Source organism: Anabrus simplex, chromosome 2 (assembly GCF_040414725.1).
Source record: "Anabrus simplex isolate iqAnaSimp1 chromosome 2, ASM4041472v1, whole genome shotgun sequence".
Lineage (NCBI taxonomy): Eukaryota > Metazoa > Arthropoda > Insecta > Orthoptera > Tettigoniidae > Anabrus > Anabrus simplex.
In genome coordinates this window covers 1,002,922,352-1,002,942,538 of record NC_090266.1, presented here as the reverse complement: position 1 = coordinate 1,002,942,538, position 20,187 = coordinate 1,002,922,352, and the positions used below count along the sequence as shown (strand labels likewise).

The 20,187-nt window shown below is 40.7% G+C and overlaps 1 non-coding gene across 1 annotated transcript; it reads right to left on the bottom strand.

Annotated features, from left to right (window-relative positions):
- Positions 1-19,570: 19,570 nt before the first annotated feature.
- Positions 19,571-19,647, bottom strand: TRNAS-CGA (transfer RNA serine (anticodon CGA)). Its single transcript has one exon. It is a non-coding gene; the product is annotated as a tRNA-Ser (tRNA).
- Between the last annotated feature and the right edge of the window lie 540 nt (positions 19,648-20,187).

Below are 20,187 nucleotides of genomic sequence, written 5' to 3'. Positions count from 1 at the left end.
GTGCGTGAGAACATGTAAGCCACTTACCGGTGTAATGAAATTCCAATCCCTTCCTTCCTCCTTCACCTTTCGACCACGTAATAGTTTTCCGAACAATTAATGCAAAATATACGTAAAAAAGCATAAATCAAAACTGCACATAACACGGTAGCACACGTGTTTACTGTAGGTGTGTAGTGACGAAAGATAGCGGCGGCTGCAAGTTTCCGGCTTCACTAGCAGCATTGCTACGGGATAGAGCGCTGCCACACTATTTACTATATGTCTGTGCTTAACCGTTGCCTACGAGATGTATATAATAATAATAATAATAATAATAATAATAATAATAATAATAATAATAATAATAATAATAATAATAATAATAATAATAATAATAATAATAATAATAATAATAATAATAATAATAATAATACTGCAACAAAATGGTCATGATGTATACAATTAAATATTCATCAATAATAGTAATAATATGCAATCATTGCGTGCAAGACATGATCGGTTGTTTACACAAGTGTGTCAAGCTTCCTTTTCTACGGACACATTCGATGGCATGGTATATATCGCATCGTCGGTCACAGAAGACACATACGCAGCCCGTTCCTGGCTTGTGAAATCCCATGAGTAGTATAATTGGACAGTTCGGCGGCCACCGCCACCGCAGGCTCCCAGAGGCCACCTCCACCACCACCACAGCCAGAGGCCTCCCAGAGGTCTCCTCCACCACCCGCGGGAAATTTGAATCTGCAAACAAAGCCACGTGCTTTTTGACAGCTATCATCGACAACAACGCATCGCTAACCTCAGTACTGCCATCTTGACGGGCCTAAACCTCAGTGGTACCAACTTAACCTAACTAGCGCGAGATAAACAAATCCACGTGTTTTTTGACAGCCACGTGCTTTTTGACAGACAACAACGCATCGCTAACCTCAGTACTGCCATCTTGACCGACCTAAACCTCAGTAGTACCAACTTAACCTAACTAGCGCGAGATAAACAAATCCACTTATTTTTTGACAGCCACGTGCTTTTTTGACAGCTGTCATCCGCCATCTTTAAACCACAGAGCACTGTGCTGCCCTCTTTATCGCAGTAGCTGCAAATTCGTCACCTGTCATCCGCAGTGCTGCCATCTTGGCGGGCCTAAAACTTAGTGCTACCAACTTAACCTCACTAGCGCGAGATAAACAAATCCACGTGCAGCTGACATCCGCCATCTTTAATCTATAGAGCACAGTGCTGCCCTCTTTAGCTACTTACCTTTGAAATGTGGTGGCGGATAATTTGAAAAATGCTTTTTGACAGCAGCCATCTTGCATCGCAAACCTCAGTGCCGCCCTCATTAGCTAGATACCTTTGAAATGTGGTGGCAGACAATTCCACGTGACAGCAGCCATCTTTGAGTACAGTGCTGCCCTCTTTGTGGTGGCGGTAAATTCCACGTACTCTACAAACTCACGTGCTTTTTTCTGACAGCTGTCATCCGCCATCTTGTATAACAAACCTCAGTGCTGCACTCTTTAGCTAGATACCTTTGAAATGTGGTGGCGGCAATTTGAAAAATTCTACACTCTCTTGTTTGGAAACAAACCTATGCGCTGTCATCTACCATCTTTAAACCACAGAACACCGTGCTGTCCTCTTGCGTCAGCTGTCATCCGCCATCTTTAAACTACAGAGCACCGTGCCGCACTCTTGCGTCAGCTGTCATCCGCCATCATTAAACTACAGAGCACCGTACCGCACTCTTGCGGGCAATTCCGTCAGTTGTCATCCGCCATCCTTAATCAAGAGAGCGCAGTGCCGCACTCTATGTGGTGGTGACAAATTCCTCATTCCCCATCTTTAATCTACAGAGCGCCGCGCTGCACTCTGTGGTGGCGGACAATTTGAAAAGCTGCCAAGAGAGCATCGTGCTGGTATCTTTATTCTTTGACATGTGGTAGCGGATAATTTTAAAAATGCTTTTTGACAGCAGCCATCTTCAATCAACAGAGCACCGTGCTGTGCACTCTTTGTGGTAGCGGTAGACAATTTAAAAGAACATGTCAAGGAATACCTTTGTTCTAAGAAGATATTACACGAGAAGTGATTAAGAATATAATCGAACACGGTACTCGATACAACATATGATTAGAACATCGGTTGATGTGTTTACAACATATCTGGTGTATACCTTTGTTCTAAGAGAAAAAGTAAGACTAAAATTTTGAACAGCTTGCGTAAGATAGCAACTCTTATAACTTCCTTTACTTTGCTAAGACATAGCTTTATCGAACATACAACGCAATCTTATGCATAAGGCAGTGTACATATCGCGTACCTGCATGTTTGTACTTGAACACATACTGCTGTTCATAGTTCGATGTTGTAGAACACTGCATTGCAAGACTAGAATCAAACACTTTTGAGGAAAAAAATTCTGTTCTCGACATACTTACCGAACTAGACGATACTATACTTACGAATCTGCTCAACACCTTCTTTCTTGCTTTTCTTCTATGAGTAATAAACAAAAACGCTGTCTTGCAAATAAGGAGCGGGGGAAGGTAATACCTAATCTAATATAAAAGAATATGTCAATTCTACATTATTTATTTACATCTTGTATGTACAAGTTTTATCTCGAATCGTTATACCGTAGTGATGTTTGCGTACTTCTCGATGCAATTCTTGTATGTACAAGTTTAAACTTGCCGTACTACTCTCTCAGCGTACCTCTCCCTACGATATGTACAGTGAATTGTGATGTAAGACAGCGTAACGTATATATTTTACAAAGTACACACCTCTAGCATAATGCTTATACACATCTGCTTTATGTAAAGTAGTATCGATCAATACTACTATGCCCCCAGGCTAGAGTGTTGGTAGAATTTGGAATGACAAACCGTTTGCAATCATCAATATTGAGGGCTACCTTACTAATTAAATGAGTGTACAACTGGTGCTTCTTGCTTCTAATGACAGACATTTGCTTATGCAAAATAGGTGGATTACTTTTAATGCAATTGTTATAGTTTTCAAAACTTAGCTGATTCTGAACTACATTCTTTTTAATCCCCTTCAATCTCTTTATTTGTAGTTCATTTAAGATTTTTATGCAATATGCCTTGGATTTAGTACCTACAAATGAATCGATAATATTCCCAGCACATTCATCTTTCATTTTACCTAGAACCTTTTTGTTCACTAGCGGTAGATGATATTGATTATTTGCAGGATAGTTACTTGTATCAAACCTACCCAAGTCTGGCTTTATATCATTGTAAGAGTCATCAGTTTTGATTTGATAAATAAACGAATCGGTATCTGTGTAGAGCAATTGCGCATTATGCGCGTACTTCTTCATCATATAATCGAAATGGAATTCATACATGAGTGTTTTAGCCAATTCAAGTACTGCAAAGCCGACGTAGGTTGGTTTGTCATACTTAACCTTAACACGATTCATCTGTATAATAACTAAATTCTCATGTATGATGGTGCAGCTGTGGAAATTTGGTTTACTTATTAAATAGTTAGCACCATACCTTTTCTTAATATTTTAGCAGTTTGTAATCAATTTTACATCAACGCGTTTGTCAACATTTTCCATAGTCTTACCAAACACGCTGTTATTCATGAGCTTGTAGAAATCTTTTTCAAACTCGTTAACCGCATTCGTTCTTAAATTATTGTTCAGATCGATCGATATATGGCTTTAGCCACGGTGACTGATTAAATTCTAGTACGCGATGAATTTTGGATAACTTCAAACCATGCTGCAAACACTGTTTTAAATTTCGGTAATGAATGATATACTTAGATTTATCACACAAATTAGCAATTAGCATTTTCGTCGTTGATGCGATGTACGGGGACTTCATATTTTCAGGGCAGAACGGTAAGTCATTATGAGAAGTATGTAACTCTTTAGGATACTGTAAGTCAACTTCGACGAAATAGCCTTTATCAGCTTCATCGCCTAGGGCGTGCAGCTCTAAAGCATCAATTTCGCACTGCATTAGCCAGCGGAAAACACTCACCGGTAGATGTTGACTCATCGCCCACCCATACTGATTATTAGCATCGAGATAAACGATATACTGAGATTCCTGACTAGAATCGAAACTCGGCATTTACTTATTATTTGCCTTGGAATACCGCCCGCTGCACTGACTTAGACCGCCTCGAATAGATGATTTTATAAAGTGCACCATATCAATATCAGTTAGCAGTTCCAAATTCACTTGCGTGTATTTTAACATCGCATCCCAACTTAACCCAGGCGCAGTAAAATACTGACATGGGTCAAGGCTGTAGGTTTTCTTACAAACACAGCGAAAATTTTCAAAACATCAGCTAACAAAAGTACATCCGTCTTTAAATATAAATCGGAGTATTCACCCGGCGTTTGAATGTGGAACTGCTCCCAGATATGTTGTGCATGTAAATAGTCATCATCACTAATATCTGCTGAATTCAGCGAGCTGTAAAAGGATTGTTTCGATGGTAAGGCACGTTCTTCGAGGCGTTCTAAGCAGTCAAGATATTCATAACAAAAACACCCTTACGCCGAAGTAAATTAAACTGCGCTTCTTCGGGAAAAACGCGTCGAATTCCTGTAAATTGTTCTAGCTGTAAATGACTAGAAAGTTTATCGAGGCTACTCGCCATAAAGCGAAACGAGTCAAGGAATCTCAGTTTTATAGAATGCTCCGCATCTACTTTTACAGACTTTGCAAACGCAATGTACCGCTCTTTATTCTGAGGGATTATATCTACTTTTTCATCTGAAGCTCCAAATTGTGAAATGATGAAATGGGAGTCGTAACCAGATAAGTTATGAAAAATTACGGGGATAAATTTAGGAACTCTATACTTAAGATTACAGCTATAATGAGCGGCACATCTGTAGAAACCAGTTAAATGATCATGATCAAAAACTTTAGGGTCATTTTCGGAAAATTCCCCATCACAAATGCTACACTTTGTAGCACGTTCATGATCATTTAACTGAATTTCGGTGAGTGGCTTCATAGGAATATTACTATTTAGAATACGACCAAGACGAACTGCATCACTTTCAAGTCTTTCTAAAAATACTTTAGCAGCATCATGTCCTCGATACAGCTCTAACTTGTTAAGCGTACTATCATAACTACACTTGATGTAATACGCGAAGCTATACGGGACATGCATGTGCGTAGTATTAGTGAAAGAGTTGACAGGATTAGGTAAGCATGTGTTGCACGGCGTGAGGATGGCTTCAAAGTCTGCATAAATCACAAACGGTACCCACATCTGCTTGTGAAAATTTGTAAATTTTAAAACATTATTGCCCGTAGTAGGTATCTCTGTACGTACATGATTGCAGTCATTCTTGGAATGCTTCGTTATCTGATCTTCAGTTCTAAAATACTGCAAGCATCCATCACATGGCCACTTTTTACCATCATGTTTTGACAACTGACTACCAACAAGTCTACTCAGATATTTATTCCAGCAAAAGTGGCTATTCTCACTGTTTTCAATATAGAGTAAGTTAACATGAGTACTCTTCTTATGACATGTATAATACAGAGGACCTACTACAGACTTTTTCTCTACACCATACACATTAATGCTAATGTTATTTAGTTCCTCAAAGCGCTTAGTATCCTTTATCTGCACAGGAAATTCTATACTATCGAAATTTAGCTGCGTTGAATAGTGTGGATACGATGATGTTCTCTTAGCTACGTCTGATTTAGCAGGATTTAAAGCCGACATCACCGCCCATGCAAAACATGCCTCGTCATTGTTTTGGATGTTTACAACAGCTTCTTTTCGCTGAATCCATGTCGGCAGCTCGATGTACGATGAACCTCGCATGGGATTGTACTTATTGATGTTAACTTCTAGATACATTATTTCAACTAAAGCCCACCCTGATTCCTTTTCCTGAAATTCCTCGCTCTTAGTTGAAATAATGTTAGAGACATCCCTAAGTACATCACCAAAATTAGTTGACTGACTTATGAGAAAATTCTTCGTATTAAATGATTTAATGTCTGTTATTTCGGATTCATCCGCGCTTTTAATGTACAAGGCGAAAAGTTCAAAATTAACTTTAAATAAATTATGATTGGACAAAGATTTAGCAAGAAGCTGTTGTAGGAATACATCTCTTATTTATCTAAAATTCGTAGCTCATATCCCTAGGATGTTTTCAACATTGAGTTGAAGAAGCTGTTGTACATCCGGTTGAACACAATTTAAGAAGTTTGAAGTGCTCTGAAACTTTTGACTGGTGCGAATTCTGTAACTAGAAATCCTACTTTTAAATGCTGTATTAATTTCCTCGATGTTTGCGTTACTACCACTTCTACACGCATTATTTTTATGTGCATTACTCCGTAAGTGTCCCTGAAAATGTGAAGATGGTACATCAGTGTTACAGTGCTCGCAGGGAATAGTTTGAAGTTCATTTTTCCTAGGTTTTTTACTACTAGTACTTTCTACAGCTACATCAGTAGCTGCACGCTTTTTCCCCACTACCTGAGGGCAAGTAGATATTTGATGTACCTCTGCTAAGTGAGTCTGATATTGCTCTACATTAGTGAAGTACAGCCCGCAAACATCACATAAAGCGGATGTTATGCTAGGGTGTTTTGATTTAACATGACGCGTAAGGGTATCTACCCTCGTAAACGTCACCTCACACTGCTCGCAGGAGAACGTATCAGACGCCTCACGATGTTTCGATTTTACATGACGCGTAAGGGCATCTCGTCTTGTAAAAGTTACATCGCACTGCGAGCAGGGAAACATCTGAAAAGAGAACAACCAGTAGAGATTAGCCTAAAGTTGCGATGTTCAACATGTTGAGGTCAGACATAGCTATGTGTGTTTGAAATTATAAAATTAACCTCGTCTATAGCATGAGGATTGAAGAGAACGACTATTTATCAATAGACTAAAGTTACGATGTTTTAGAAGAAACCAAGTTTCAGCATGTTGAGGTCAGACATAGCTATGTGTGTTTGAAATTATAAAATTAACCTCGTCTATAGCATGAGGATTGAAGAGAACGACTATTTATCAATAGACTAAAGTTACGATGTTTTAGAAGAAACCAAGTTTCAGCCTGTTGAGGTCAGACATAGCTATGTGTGTGTTTGAAATTATAAAATTAACCTCGTCTATAGCATGAGGATTGAAGAGAACGACTATTTATCAATAGACTAAAGTTACGATGTTTTAGAAGAAACCAAGTTTCAGCCTGTTGAGGTCAGACATAGCTATGCGTGTGTTTGAAATTATAAAATTAACCTCGTCTATAGCATGAGGATTGAAGAGAACGACTATTTATCAATAGACTAAAGTTACGATGTTCGGAAGAAACCAAGTTTCAGCCTGTTGAGGACAGACATAGCTATATGTGTTTGAAATTATAAAATTAACCTCATCTATAGCATGAGGATTGAAGAGAACGACTATTTATCAATAGACTAAAGTTATGATGTTTTAGAAGAAACCAAATTTCAGCCTGTTGAGGTCAGACATACCTTGAAATCTTCGCGCTGCAAACTGTTACTCGGATGAATAAAATGCGTGCGTTCAAGCCTGAAACTCGAATGATAATATTCTTGTCGTACCTAAAAAAGAAGAATCATATATGAATGTAGTGTAGGGTACATCAGCTAGCCTAGCTATCCTTACAACTCAAAGTTCGAAAACATACCTTAAAAATGCACGTGTTGCAGACTGTTACTCGGATGAATAAAATGCGTTCTTTCAAGCCTGTAACTCGAATGATAATATTCTAGTTGTACCTAAAAAAGACGAAACATATATGAATGTAGTGTAGGGTACATCAGCTAACCTAGCTATCTTTACAACTCAAAGTTCGAAAACATACCTTAAAAATGCACGTGCTGCAGACTGTTACTCGGATGAATAAAATGCGTACTTTCAAGCCTGTAACTCGAATGATAATATTCTGGTTGTAACTAAAAGGAAAAGAACAAACATATATGAATGTAGTGTAGGGTACATCAGCTAACCTAGCTATCTTTACAACTCAAAGTTCGAAAACATACCTTAAAATGCACGTGCTGCAGACTGTTACTCTGATGAATAAAATGCGTACTTTCAAGCCTGTAACTCGAATGATAATATTTTAGTTGTACCTAAAAAGAAAAGAACAAACATATATGAATGTAGATGTCTATTACCTAGCGTAGAAGTTGCTTTGCAAACAGTAACTAACAGTTCAGGCTTACCTTAAGCTAAAGGCTGAAGAATAATATTCACAGCGGACAGTACTTAGACGGGAGATGTGCACGTAATCAACACATACAAAGAACTGTGAGCGCTTCACGCAGACTGCAGCGAGTAAATATGCTCCTTGTTACCAAGCGGATATCAAGAATTGCAGACGTTTGCGGTACAGTCGGAACGAAATGTTTATGCAACAAGAGCTCTCCTGAGTGCCTTACGCTGAGTTCTGCAGGCTGATGTATTTAAGCCGGAATCGAACCTGCTGTTGATGCCGAGGTGTCAGAATTTAAGAGTTCTGCAGTGGATCGAGCCTTGGAAAGTTAGCACGTGATTGCAATGTTTGAGGAAGAAACTAAGTTTCAACATATAGAGGTCAGACATTGCTGTAAGTTTGAAATTACAAGATTAACCTCTGTCATGTCTACACCTTCTAATCCTAGAGTAGATATGTGAAAGTGAGGATCCTGGCACAAGTAAGTAGAAGCAATGCCAGGACAAAACTAAGGACCTCGTCATCAATAGAAATTAGCTAAATGTTATGATGTTCAGAAGAAACCCAGTTTCAACCTACTGAGGTCGGACATTGTCGTGAGTTAAGCTAAGTCTACATCCACAGTACCCCTTACCTGTTAGCAACAACACGAAACGCAGAGGTACCGAAATATACAAGTTCTACAAGCAGACGTATTTGTACTATGATTAAACGGGAAGGTTTGAGCTCAGCTCGAGAAGCTGCTAATAATTTTAATGTGAACTGTACACGTGTAGCGGACTTCGTACCCTGCTGAGGCAAACGCATTCCAGGTAGGAGCTGGCTAGCCGGATGCAGCTTGCGTGCGCGCGTGTGTGTAGGCATGCTTCAAACACACATCCCAGATTTTTTTCTCGTTCTAGAGTCTGCTTATTCTAAATCCGGTGCTAGTACATAGCTACTCGTAAGGCATAACACCTGAAATGCACTAGGAAGCAGCTAGCCGCTGCTCTCCTCCTGTTTTTACATGAGATTTTAAATTGTAAGAACCTATTCACGGCCAGATGCCCTTCCTGACGCGAGAATCTGTTTTACAGCCGGTTGCCCTTCCTGACGCTGACAGACTAGGATTTAGCTAGTTACCCTTCCTGATGTAGCAAGACTAGGATTTATTTTTTTAGACTGCACTTGGCTAGAAATAGCCACACGAAATTATTATATAGAAAGAGAATTACCAGCTCCTACGGTTTGGTTTAGTGTGCTTGCCTCTCACCCGGCAGTCGTGGGTTCGATTCTCTTGGGATTAAAAATATGTTTTGCAGCCGAGTGCCCCCTCCTGACGCAAGAGTTTAAATCGCAAGAATCTGTGTCAAAAAGCATGTTGATTTGTTTCTAAACAAGAGCACGTAGAATTTGCCGCCACCACATAGAGTGCAGCACTGTTCTCTCTAGATTAAAGATGAAGGATGACAGCTGTCAGAAAAGCATATAGGTTTGGAAAGCACGTGGAATTTACCACCACCACATTTCAAAGGTAAGTAGCTAAAGAGGGCAGCACGGTGATTAAAGATGGCGGATGACAGCTGTCAAAAAAGCATGTTGATTTGTTTCCAAACAAGAGCACGTGGAATTTGCCGCCACGACATTTCAAACTAAAGATTGCAGCACTGTTCTCTCTAGATTAAAGATGGCGGATGACAGCTGTCAGAAAATCATATAGGTTTGTAAAGCACGTGGAATTTACCGCCACTAAAGAGGACAGCACTGCGCTCTATAGATTAAAGGTGGCTGGTGACAGCTGTTAAAAAAATTCACGTGGCTTTGTTTATCTCACGCTAGTGAGGTTAAGTTGGTAGCACTAAGGTTTAGGTCCGTTAAGATGGGAGCACTTCGGATGACAGGTGACGAATTTGCAGCTACTGCCCACATGTCAAAGAATAAAGATACCAGCACGATGCTCTCTTAGCAGCTTTTCAAATTGTCCGCCACCACAGAGTGCAGCGCGGCGCTCTGTAGATTAAAGATGGTGAATGTGGAATTTGTCACCACCACATAGAGTGCGGCACTGCGCTCTCTTGATTAAAATGGCGGATGACAGCTGACGGAATTGCCCGCAAGAGTGCGGTACGGTGCTCTGTAAATTAATGATGGCGGATGACAGCTGACGCAAGAGTGCGGCACGGTGCTCTGTAGTTTAAAGATGGCGGATGACAGCTGACACAAGAGGGCAGCACGGTGTTCTGTGGATTAAAGATGGTAGATGACAGCGCATAGATTTGTTTCCAAACAAGAGAATGTAGAATTTTTCAAATTGCCGCCACCACATTTCAAAGGTATCTAGCTAAAGAGTGCAGCACTGAGGTTTGTGATGCAAGATGGCGGATGACAGCTGTCAGAAAAAAGCACGTGAGTTTGTAGAGTACGTGGAATTTACCGCCACCACAAAGAGGGCAGCACTGTACTCAAAGATGGCTGCTGTCACGTGGAATTGTCTGCCACCACATTTCAAAGGTATCTAGCTAAAGAGGGCAGCACTGAGGTTTGCGATGCAAGATGGCTGCTGTCAAAAAGCATTTTTCAAATTATCCGCCACCACATTTCAAAGGTAAGTAGCTAAAGAGGGCAGCACTGTGCTCTATAGATTAAAGATGGCGGATGTCAGCTGCACGTGGATTTGTTTATCTCGCGCTAGTGAGGTTAAGTTGGTAGCACTAAGGTTTAGGCCCGCCAAGATGGCAGCACTGCGGATGACAGGTGACGAATTTGCAGCTACTGCGATAAAGAGGGCAGCACAGTGCTCTGTGGTTTAAAGATGGCGGATGACAGCTGTCAAAAAAGCACGTGGCCGTCAAAAAACACGTGGATTTGTTTATCTCGTGCTAGTTAGGTTAAGTTGGTACTACTGAGGTTTAGGTCGGTCAAGATGGCAGTACTGAGATTAGCGATGCGTTGTTGTCTGTCAAAAAGCACGTGGCTGTCAAGAAACACGTGGATATGTTTATCTCGCGCTAGTTAGGTTAAGTTGGTACCACTGAGGTTTAGGCGCGTCAAGATGGCAGTACTGAGGTTAGCGATGCGTTGTTGTCGATGATAGCTGTCAAAAAGCACGTCGCTTTGTTTACAAATTCAAATTTCCCGCGGGTGGTGGAGGAGACCTCTGGGAGGCCTCTGGCTGTGGTGGTGGTGGTGGAGGAGGAGGCCTCTAGGAGGCCTCTGGCTGTGGTGGTGTTGGAGGTGGCCTCTGGGAGCCTGTGGTGGCGGTGGCCGCCGAACTGTCCAATTATACTACTCCCATGGTTCTGCACACCTTATGGTGGGACCCGTGTACGGCAAACCTGGTCACTTTATGCCTCAGATAATATCCACCACGCCTCCTATCACTGTTTAACATCGCATCAGTTGAGAAAAACTCATCCAATATCACAGTCCTCTTTGCTTGCAGTTCTTGTAGCAACTCCCTGTAACTCCTTGTAGCTTAAAGTAACAATCTAGATCTTATGTCTTCAATGAAGTACGTCTCCTTTGCAAGAACGTATACTAGTCTTGACGATGTATATTTAGAGACACATAGAACTATCTTCAAGAATCTAGCCTTCAAACTTTGCAGCTCTTGCAGTTGTCTTTTTGAGAGATATTTCCATATTACCTCTAGATCGTATGTGGCTGTTGGAAAAACTTTCGTATTAAACAGAGCCATGGTTGTCTCTAAAGATAGCTGTGGAAGGTGTTTAATATCACTAATGCTTCGTATAGCTGCGATGACTCCCTCCTTTAGGTGTATTGTGAATGTTGTTCCTGTTACCTGTATTGTAATTCCCAGGTATTTGTATTGGCTATTAATTCGTAATTTTTGTCCTTTACAAAAGGATATAATCGTCTTTAGATAATTTTCCTCCCCTCCTGAAAACAACCAATTCGGTTTTGTTCGCATTAAGGTTCATTTTATCACCTTCTGCCCATTTCACAATTAAGTCCATGGCAACTTGTAGTTCCTCTTTACACTCAGACGCAATAGCCATGTTGTCCGCATATACGTACGCGTTAACCTTCCGTGTTTACTTATTAATTTCTTTTACTGCATCCTGTGTGAAGATAATAAACAGCAGAGGACTTAGTGGGTCCCCCTGTAATACCCCATTTGTCTGCCGGATCCATCTTGATGTGCAGAGAATGTCGCTTATTTGAATATAGTTCTCCGAAAGTATGTTGGTAACTAGCCTTGTGAGCCAGGTACGACCAATGATTTCCTCCAGTTTTCCAACAAGTTTCCGTCTATCTACTGTATCAAAAGCCTTGGAGTAGTCAACAAATATTACGAATATTTTGCCTTGCTTTTTTCTGGTTGGTTCATGAATATCTTGCAGGAGGCATTCCACTGCCATCAGAGTCGATCTCCGGGCTCTGAATCCGAACTGTTCATAAGGGAAAAGCGGGTCTTCTATTCTATTGATTCTCTGAGTTATCAGTTTGGTGAGAATCTTAAAAGCTGCTGATTCAAGAGCCACTCCGCGATATGATTCCAGTTTGTTTACTTCTCCTTTCCCTTTGTAGAGCATCTTAACGACTGATGTTCTCCATACATTTGGAATGTTTCCTGTTTCCAGACATTAGTTCATCAGTTCTAACCATACTGTTTATAGGTAAGGGAGAGATGTCTTCAGATATTCGTTGTAGAGGCCATCTGAGCCTGCTGCCTTGTTAGATTTTGCACTTGAGATCACCTTCCTTACTTCTTCTTGAATGAAGGGACTGCATGGTTTAACTTCTCCTTCCATTGTAGGTATTAAATCCCGTTTACATAGTATATTTTCCATGTACACCTCCCATATCTCCATTGGTATGTCTGCTGGGAATCTCGGTTGGCGTGGAATCACTGCTTTGTACGGATTTTCCTTGATTTCCTTCATTAGCTTCTGATATTGAGCTTCTATGTAACTGACTTTCTTATCCTTCAAAAGAGTTTTGTATGCCTTTCTCGCAGATTGATATTCTGCTAGGTGGACAACGTCCATACTTCGTCTGGCTACTCGCATTTTCTTCAAAGTTACCTGTCTTACTTGGAAGCACTCACTGTCGAACCACTCTTTGGCTTAGCGATTACCATTCCACGGTTCGGTCGCTTCTTTTATGTAGTCCTCTATTAGAAGTGTCGCTTCGTCGATCTTTCCTGCTCTGATTTCTTGGAGCATATGCTCAGTTTCATTTGAGTTTTCATGTAGTAGAGATAAGCTTAGACATCTCTTTAGTTTCGTTTCTTTACTAGGTCTTGTCTCTCTAGCTGGACTGCAGTACACGTTTGTGATCACTGGAATGTGCTTTCTTATCAGTGCACCATCAGTACGTGTGAGAAGTGTTTGTGACTGCACCTCCATGCCCTTCACTGGAACTAAATCTATTGCGCTTCCTCCGTTGTGTCAGATGTATGTTTGCATTTTCCCGTCATTCACTGTTAGTCCTACTTCAGTTAAGTATTCCAGAACTAAATGTTTTTCTGCTTTACCTGTCTAAGGACCTGTTAAAATCTCCTGCTAAAATTACATTGGGGTTGTTAGTAATACTATCAAATGCTTTCTGTATGTTGTCTATTATATATCCTGGTCTGCAATCTGGTCTAAAGTATGCGCAGATGATGACTTCTATTCTTGTTCTTACTACTACTAAGTCCTCGTCCGTCATTAGCATATGGAACGGAGATAAATTTGACTTGATTAGACAATACACGCCCCCTGATGGTCTTCTTCTGGTATATTCCTTAGCTGGAACTAGTATGTTGTAAAAGCCTTGTACAACAATATTCTGTCCTCTAGTTACAAAGTCTCAGTTAATACACAAATATCAAAGTCCCTGAATATGTCACTTGGCGAGTTGCTTAATACTCCTCTTAAACCTTCCACATTCCATGTTAAAATCCGTATTACATTACCCTCTGAAGCCTCTGTATCTCCATGGCGCACGAAATGGCCGACAGATTATATTAGAAGCCCAGAAGCTATCTCTATACACTTTATCAAGTTCACTGATTGGTATCCCTATTTTAAAAGCACTACTTGTTGGCATATCGCTGATGTCGTACAGTCGAGTCTTCCTAATATTCCGTTTTCCCTTCAATATTCTTCCAAATCTTCCTTCTTGGTTTCTGGGTTAAGCCTGCCAATATACAGCCATGCATTCTTCTCAGCTGCTTGCAGTCTGCATTGCCCCTCTCTTGAGCCTCTCACTTTGTCATTTCTTCCTATTTTACCTGCTTTGCTATCTCCAATATTGGTAGCAGTCTTATTTCCACGACTGCGTGTGGCAACTTTCCATTCACTTTCTTGTTTTTCCTCACACTTCCTCTCTTCTGAGACCAAATAGTTATCAATAGCTAGTTCTCGAGTGTTTTCGTTCGATTGAATTTTCCGTGCATTTGGCCTTACTTTACCCGCCGCCTCTCTATTTGCTTCCTGTTTTGTGTTCACTCCAGTATTCACTTTCGTTATATTATTTGAGTGAGTGTTTACACTCACATCTTTGTTTTCAGTATCTTCTCTTGTCCTATGTTGGTAATATGTCCCGTTGTCTTCTTTACTCTCTCTAATGACCAACGGCTTGTTTCTCGCTAGCACTTTAATCGCCTCTGTCAACATCTCTTTAATTATCTGAGGAAATATTTGCGATAAAGTATCCATTTTGGAGTTTAGCTTTCTATCTATTAACTCTATTATTTGACCCCTTACGTTCTTTGATAATGTTCTTTCAGGTTTGCATTCATTGCAGACCCATATTAGTCTGCAGTTCTTCCTTTTAATGATGCCATATTCTCCTCTCGTCATGCCGGTACATTCCTGGTGCTGCCACCTGGAGCATTTCTCGCACTCTACGGCATGATCCTCGTTTCTGACTACCTTCCTACATGTATCACACTGCTGCTCTTGTATGCTCTCTGTCACACCAGTTTCTGCACGCTCCTTGTTGATCGGCATCTTGGGTTACTGCTGGATTTCTCTATAATATCCAAGAACTCCCTAATTATTATGTGTCCCCTGTTGACAGCTTTCCGTAGATTTTGTACTCCTTACAAGTATGGCGCTTTCTTTTGCTTTCACGTATTCACATGAGTCACTAGTATTATCTACACTGTGGAGAATTCTTCTGCTTCACAGTCACTTCAGCAAAATTCCTAATCTTTGGTAACTAAAATTTGGTATGTTTCGCATATATACGCTTACTATTTCCCTCACTTTTCTATCACCAATTATTTGTTACCTCGAACACTGTTTATCACTGCCAAAATATCACTTAACATATCAGAATATATATATCTTGCCTAGAAACAGCCTTCTGACGTGCTACACAAAGAGCTCATGATGGCGAAGAACGTTATCACGACCGATATAAAAAAATTCGATTGTGTAGGTTGACGGTAACTGCACTTCACTACTCTTTGGAAATATGTTCTAGTTGGTAGCACTTCACCTCAATGTTTACATATACAGATTCTGCCTCAAATAACTTTAACTTGACCCGTAATACATCACTAATTAGATCAAATATAAATCTAATACCTGCATCAGATCTTCAATTCTTAGTAATCCAGCGCCCCACAGTTTCACATCGTTATTCAAACTAGGTACAACCATAATCACAAAATATTGACGAGCACTACCGTCAAACATCCACTACTCATAACCTGAACCTGTAGTCAACAGCTTAACACCAACTCCGAAAAAAAGAATGAAAGAAAGAAGGAAAGAAAGGAAGAATGGAAAATCAAGTAAGTTACGAGCTATTTGGCAAAACTCAACGTAAGGTGAAAATTAACGCTCTACTGCATACAAATAACTTTCCACCTGTGTAAATGGATAAATATTATAGACAGAGGTAGTTTTACTGCACCTTCAACTGTACAGTCAATTAAACACATATCCCAGTGATGCCTTTGTTTTTTTTACATAACATAAGAATAAACAGCCCTACAACCAAAGGTACTCCTTCCACCCCGTCAACATCCACGCGAACCAACCACCGTTTATTTTACGTGGGCCCTCCCCATCATATTACCATAGGCTTCAGGAGTACCTCTGGCTCAACCTCAAAGACATTACCGACCTACGGTCGTGCAAGTATACTTGCGCCCTGCAATACGTACCCATGGCCAGTAGGCAGTAATGTTCGGTCTTTCAATGTTAAAAGCTTAGCGTAAAATCGTGGAAAATTGTATATATATTCCAATATGGCAATCCACATCACATACGAGTGTTAAGCTATTAGGCCCAGTTAAGAATTGCTGGTATATGTAAACCACTGAGCGTATGTTGAACATTAAAGCTTGGAATTTTCTTCAGCAAACGGAAACGAAAAATAATTCATGCAGTAGAGGGTTAAAATGGCACGGAGAACGCAGGGAAATTTCTTTGGTTGTGTAATTGCATTTTTGTTTCCCATCGGGCAACACTGTCGAAATAGATTACGAAGTACCAGAAGAATTCAATGAATGACATGAGTCTCGTTGGCGACATCATACTGTACGGTTGGTAGTGTTCGATGTTTCGTGTTCTGTGTCTTGAAGTTTCTAGAACTTACTCCTAATTTCTAGTGATTACTTGCGTGTGATTTGTGATGTGGTGACATGAGTTCTGATAGTGGAGGAACTGGGGACTTTCATCCGCATCAAATAGCAATGTTGAACGGGAAGAAGAGGTGAAAACGGATACAAACGTCACTGATAGTTCTCCTAATACCCCTTCGTTTCAAACTTCGACCCAATGCAATAATAACGCTCCACCTCCTGCTCAACCTCCTTACAATATTGCATGCAATTTATACCCATTAAACCACCCAGGCCTATAAATTTTTTTTGTTTCATCCAAAAATGGTAATGCCATTGGTAACCTGCACCCTATGGCTATTGGGCATTTACTACATGAAATAAACTTTCCTGTTAAATCCATTCAGTGTAAAGTCCGTAATCGGATTCAGGTAAACTTTCACTCTCCTACTCATGCTAATTATTTTTTGAAGAATAAGTTCCTTGATACACACAAGTTACATGCCTTTGTTCCTCAATCCAATATCTTCAGAGTAGGCATTATACGCGGTGTTGAAGAAGACTTAACTGAATAAGATATTCTTACCATACTTAATAGTGACGTCGAAGTTCACTCCGTTCTTCGCCTACGTCGCAAAACCCTCCAAGATGATCAGGCAGTATATCTACCCACGGGCTCAGTAAAGATTGTTTTTTACTCCAAAACATTGCCCAAATATGTTTCAATCTATCAAGTATTATTGGAAGTCAATCCCTTTATATTCTACCACATTATTTGCTCCAAATGCCAGCGTTATGGCCACACCATACGCAATTTCCAGTCCACTAACTTTCGTTGTCGCAACTGTGGTTTGAATCATGCTACCTTAGACTGCCTTGCTAATGTCAAATTATGTGTACGTTGTAATCGGGAGCATGAAACGGGCTCATCTGATTGAGCTGTTCATCAGAGGCAAGTGGAGATTAAAAAACTCATGTGCACTGATAACATCTCCTTTTCAGGAGCTTTTGCTCAACAATTTCCACCTACTTATTCTGATTACACTAACATTCAACAATTTCCTCCCCTACCCTCTCAACAATCTTCTCCAATACGAGAAATGCCGTGCAAACTTAAATTCACGCAAGTGATCGTCAAGGATTTACCATCTAAGCCGCCTCCCGGCTGTGATATAGCTAGATATCTCCAGATAGTGCAACCCACTATATCTTCTCGTCCCTCTCAGTCTCTGTGTTATCAATACCCCACTCAACCCACTCAGCCAACTCCATCAACATCGAGCCAATCAATCCCTATGCAACCCGCCCAGCATCAACAACAAGCAGGTAACACACTAACACAGCGAGAACATGTTCAACAGTGTGTTCTCAACCTTCTGATGCGGCTTACACAACTAATTGGAGATCACCCCAATATTTTACCAGTTATTAGTCAACTTCGAGAAAGTTTACAATTTAACTTTCATAATGGTAGTACGCAATCTTCAATGGAATGCTAGGAGCCTACAAAATAAACAATACGAATTAAAAATTCTAATGCACGAAACATCTCCTCGTATAGTCGTTCTGCAAGAAACTTGGTTTTCTCATAAAACTAACTTTTATTTTCCAGGTTATTCTATTGAACGCCATAACGGACCAGGATTTGATGGTGTCGCACTTATGATACATAATTCGTTATCGTACACTCCATTACATCTGCAATACATAACACCAAACAACTATTCCCTGGGCCTTATATATCATAACATATATGTTATAAACTTATATAATCCTCCCGATAATTCATCTCATTCGCACAATGGTTCAATTTTTTAATCAATTTCCATCTGATAACCAACTACTTTTTGGGAGATGTCAATATACATCATACTCAGTGGGGAGCCCCACTCGACACATCTAAAGGCACACAGTTCTTACATGCTGTAAATCAACATAATCTCCTGATTCTTAATGATGGTTCCCCTACCAGGCTCACTCCTCCTGGTTCGTTGCCTAGCGCAGTCGATCTATAACTTTGCCGCAAGACTCTTGCATCTATAACCAGGTGGTGAGTACTGAGTGACACTCATACAAGTGATCACTTTCCTATCATAATTACTTATGGACATGGGTATATTAATAAACACCCTCTTAACCAACATTACACCGGTCAAATTCGTTCTATGAAACATTTCAATGCTTCGTGCTTTAAGTCCTTCATGGTAACCCAATTAGAGAAATCCCCTGTAACAGAATTATCCTATCAATAAATTCTCAAAATAATAACACAGTATCTGGATCTATACCATGCTTTTTAAACACCATCAAAATCCATAACAACTGGTGCCTTTAAATTAAAGTGGTGGGACATTGAATGCCACCAATTAATCCTCAAACGCAAGAGTCTTTGCAAAATGTATCGTAAAATGAATATTGAATTTTCACGACCGCATTGTAATCGAAACAGACTTTCAACGTATTAGGTCGTGTTACGTACATGTAGTACGTGTTGAAGAGATGTTAAGTACAGAACAAAAATGGCCAGGCGGACACCAGTGGGATCCGAACCCACAACCTCCCGATTTCGCGTCGGTTGCTCTACCAATTGAGCTATGGTGGCCTAGGCCATCTTTGTTCTGTTTGAAAGGATCTGAGCTACAGGTCTGGCACTGCTGCTAGCACATTGTAGAGTGCGTTTAAGTCGCCCGTTGTGGGGCATGTCAATGAATATTGAATTTTAACGACCGCATTGTAATCGAAACAGACTGTCAACGTATTAGGTCGTGTTACGTACATGTAGTACGTGTTGAAGAGATGTTAAGTACAGAATAAGAATGGTCAGCCGGACACCAGTGGGATCCGAACCCACAACCTCCCGATTTCGCGTCGGTTGCTCTACCAATTGAGCTATGGTGGCCTAGGCCATCTTTGTTCTGTTTGAAAGGATCTGAGCTACAGGTCTGGCACTGCTGCTAGCACACTGTAGAGTCCGTTTAAGTCGCCCGTTGTGGGGCATGTCAATGAATATTGAATTTTGACGACCGCATTGTAATCGAAACAGACTTTCAACGTATTAGGTCGTGTTACATACATGTAGTACGTGTTGAAGAGATGTTAAGTCTTATCTTATCTTAATCTGTTTACCCTCCAGGGTTGGCTTTTCCCTCGGACTCAGCGAGGGATCCCACCTCTACCGCCTCAAGGGCAGTGTCCTGGAGCTTCAGACTTTGGGTCGGGGGATACAACTGGGGAGAATGACCAGTACCTCGCCCAGGCGGCCTCACCTGCTATGCTGAACAGGGGCCTTGTAGAGGGATGGTGAGATTGGATGGGACAGGCAAGGAAGAGGGAAGGAAGCGGCCGTGGCCTTAAGTGAGGTACCATCCCGGCATTTGCCTGGAGAAGAAGTGGGAAACCACGGAAAACCACTTCCAGGATGGCTGAGGTGGGAATCGAA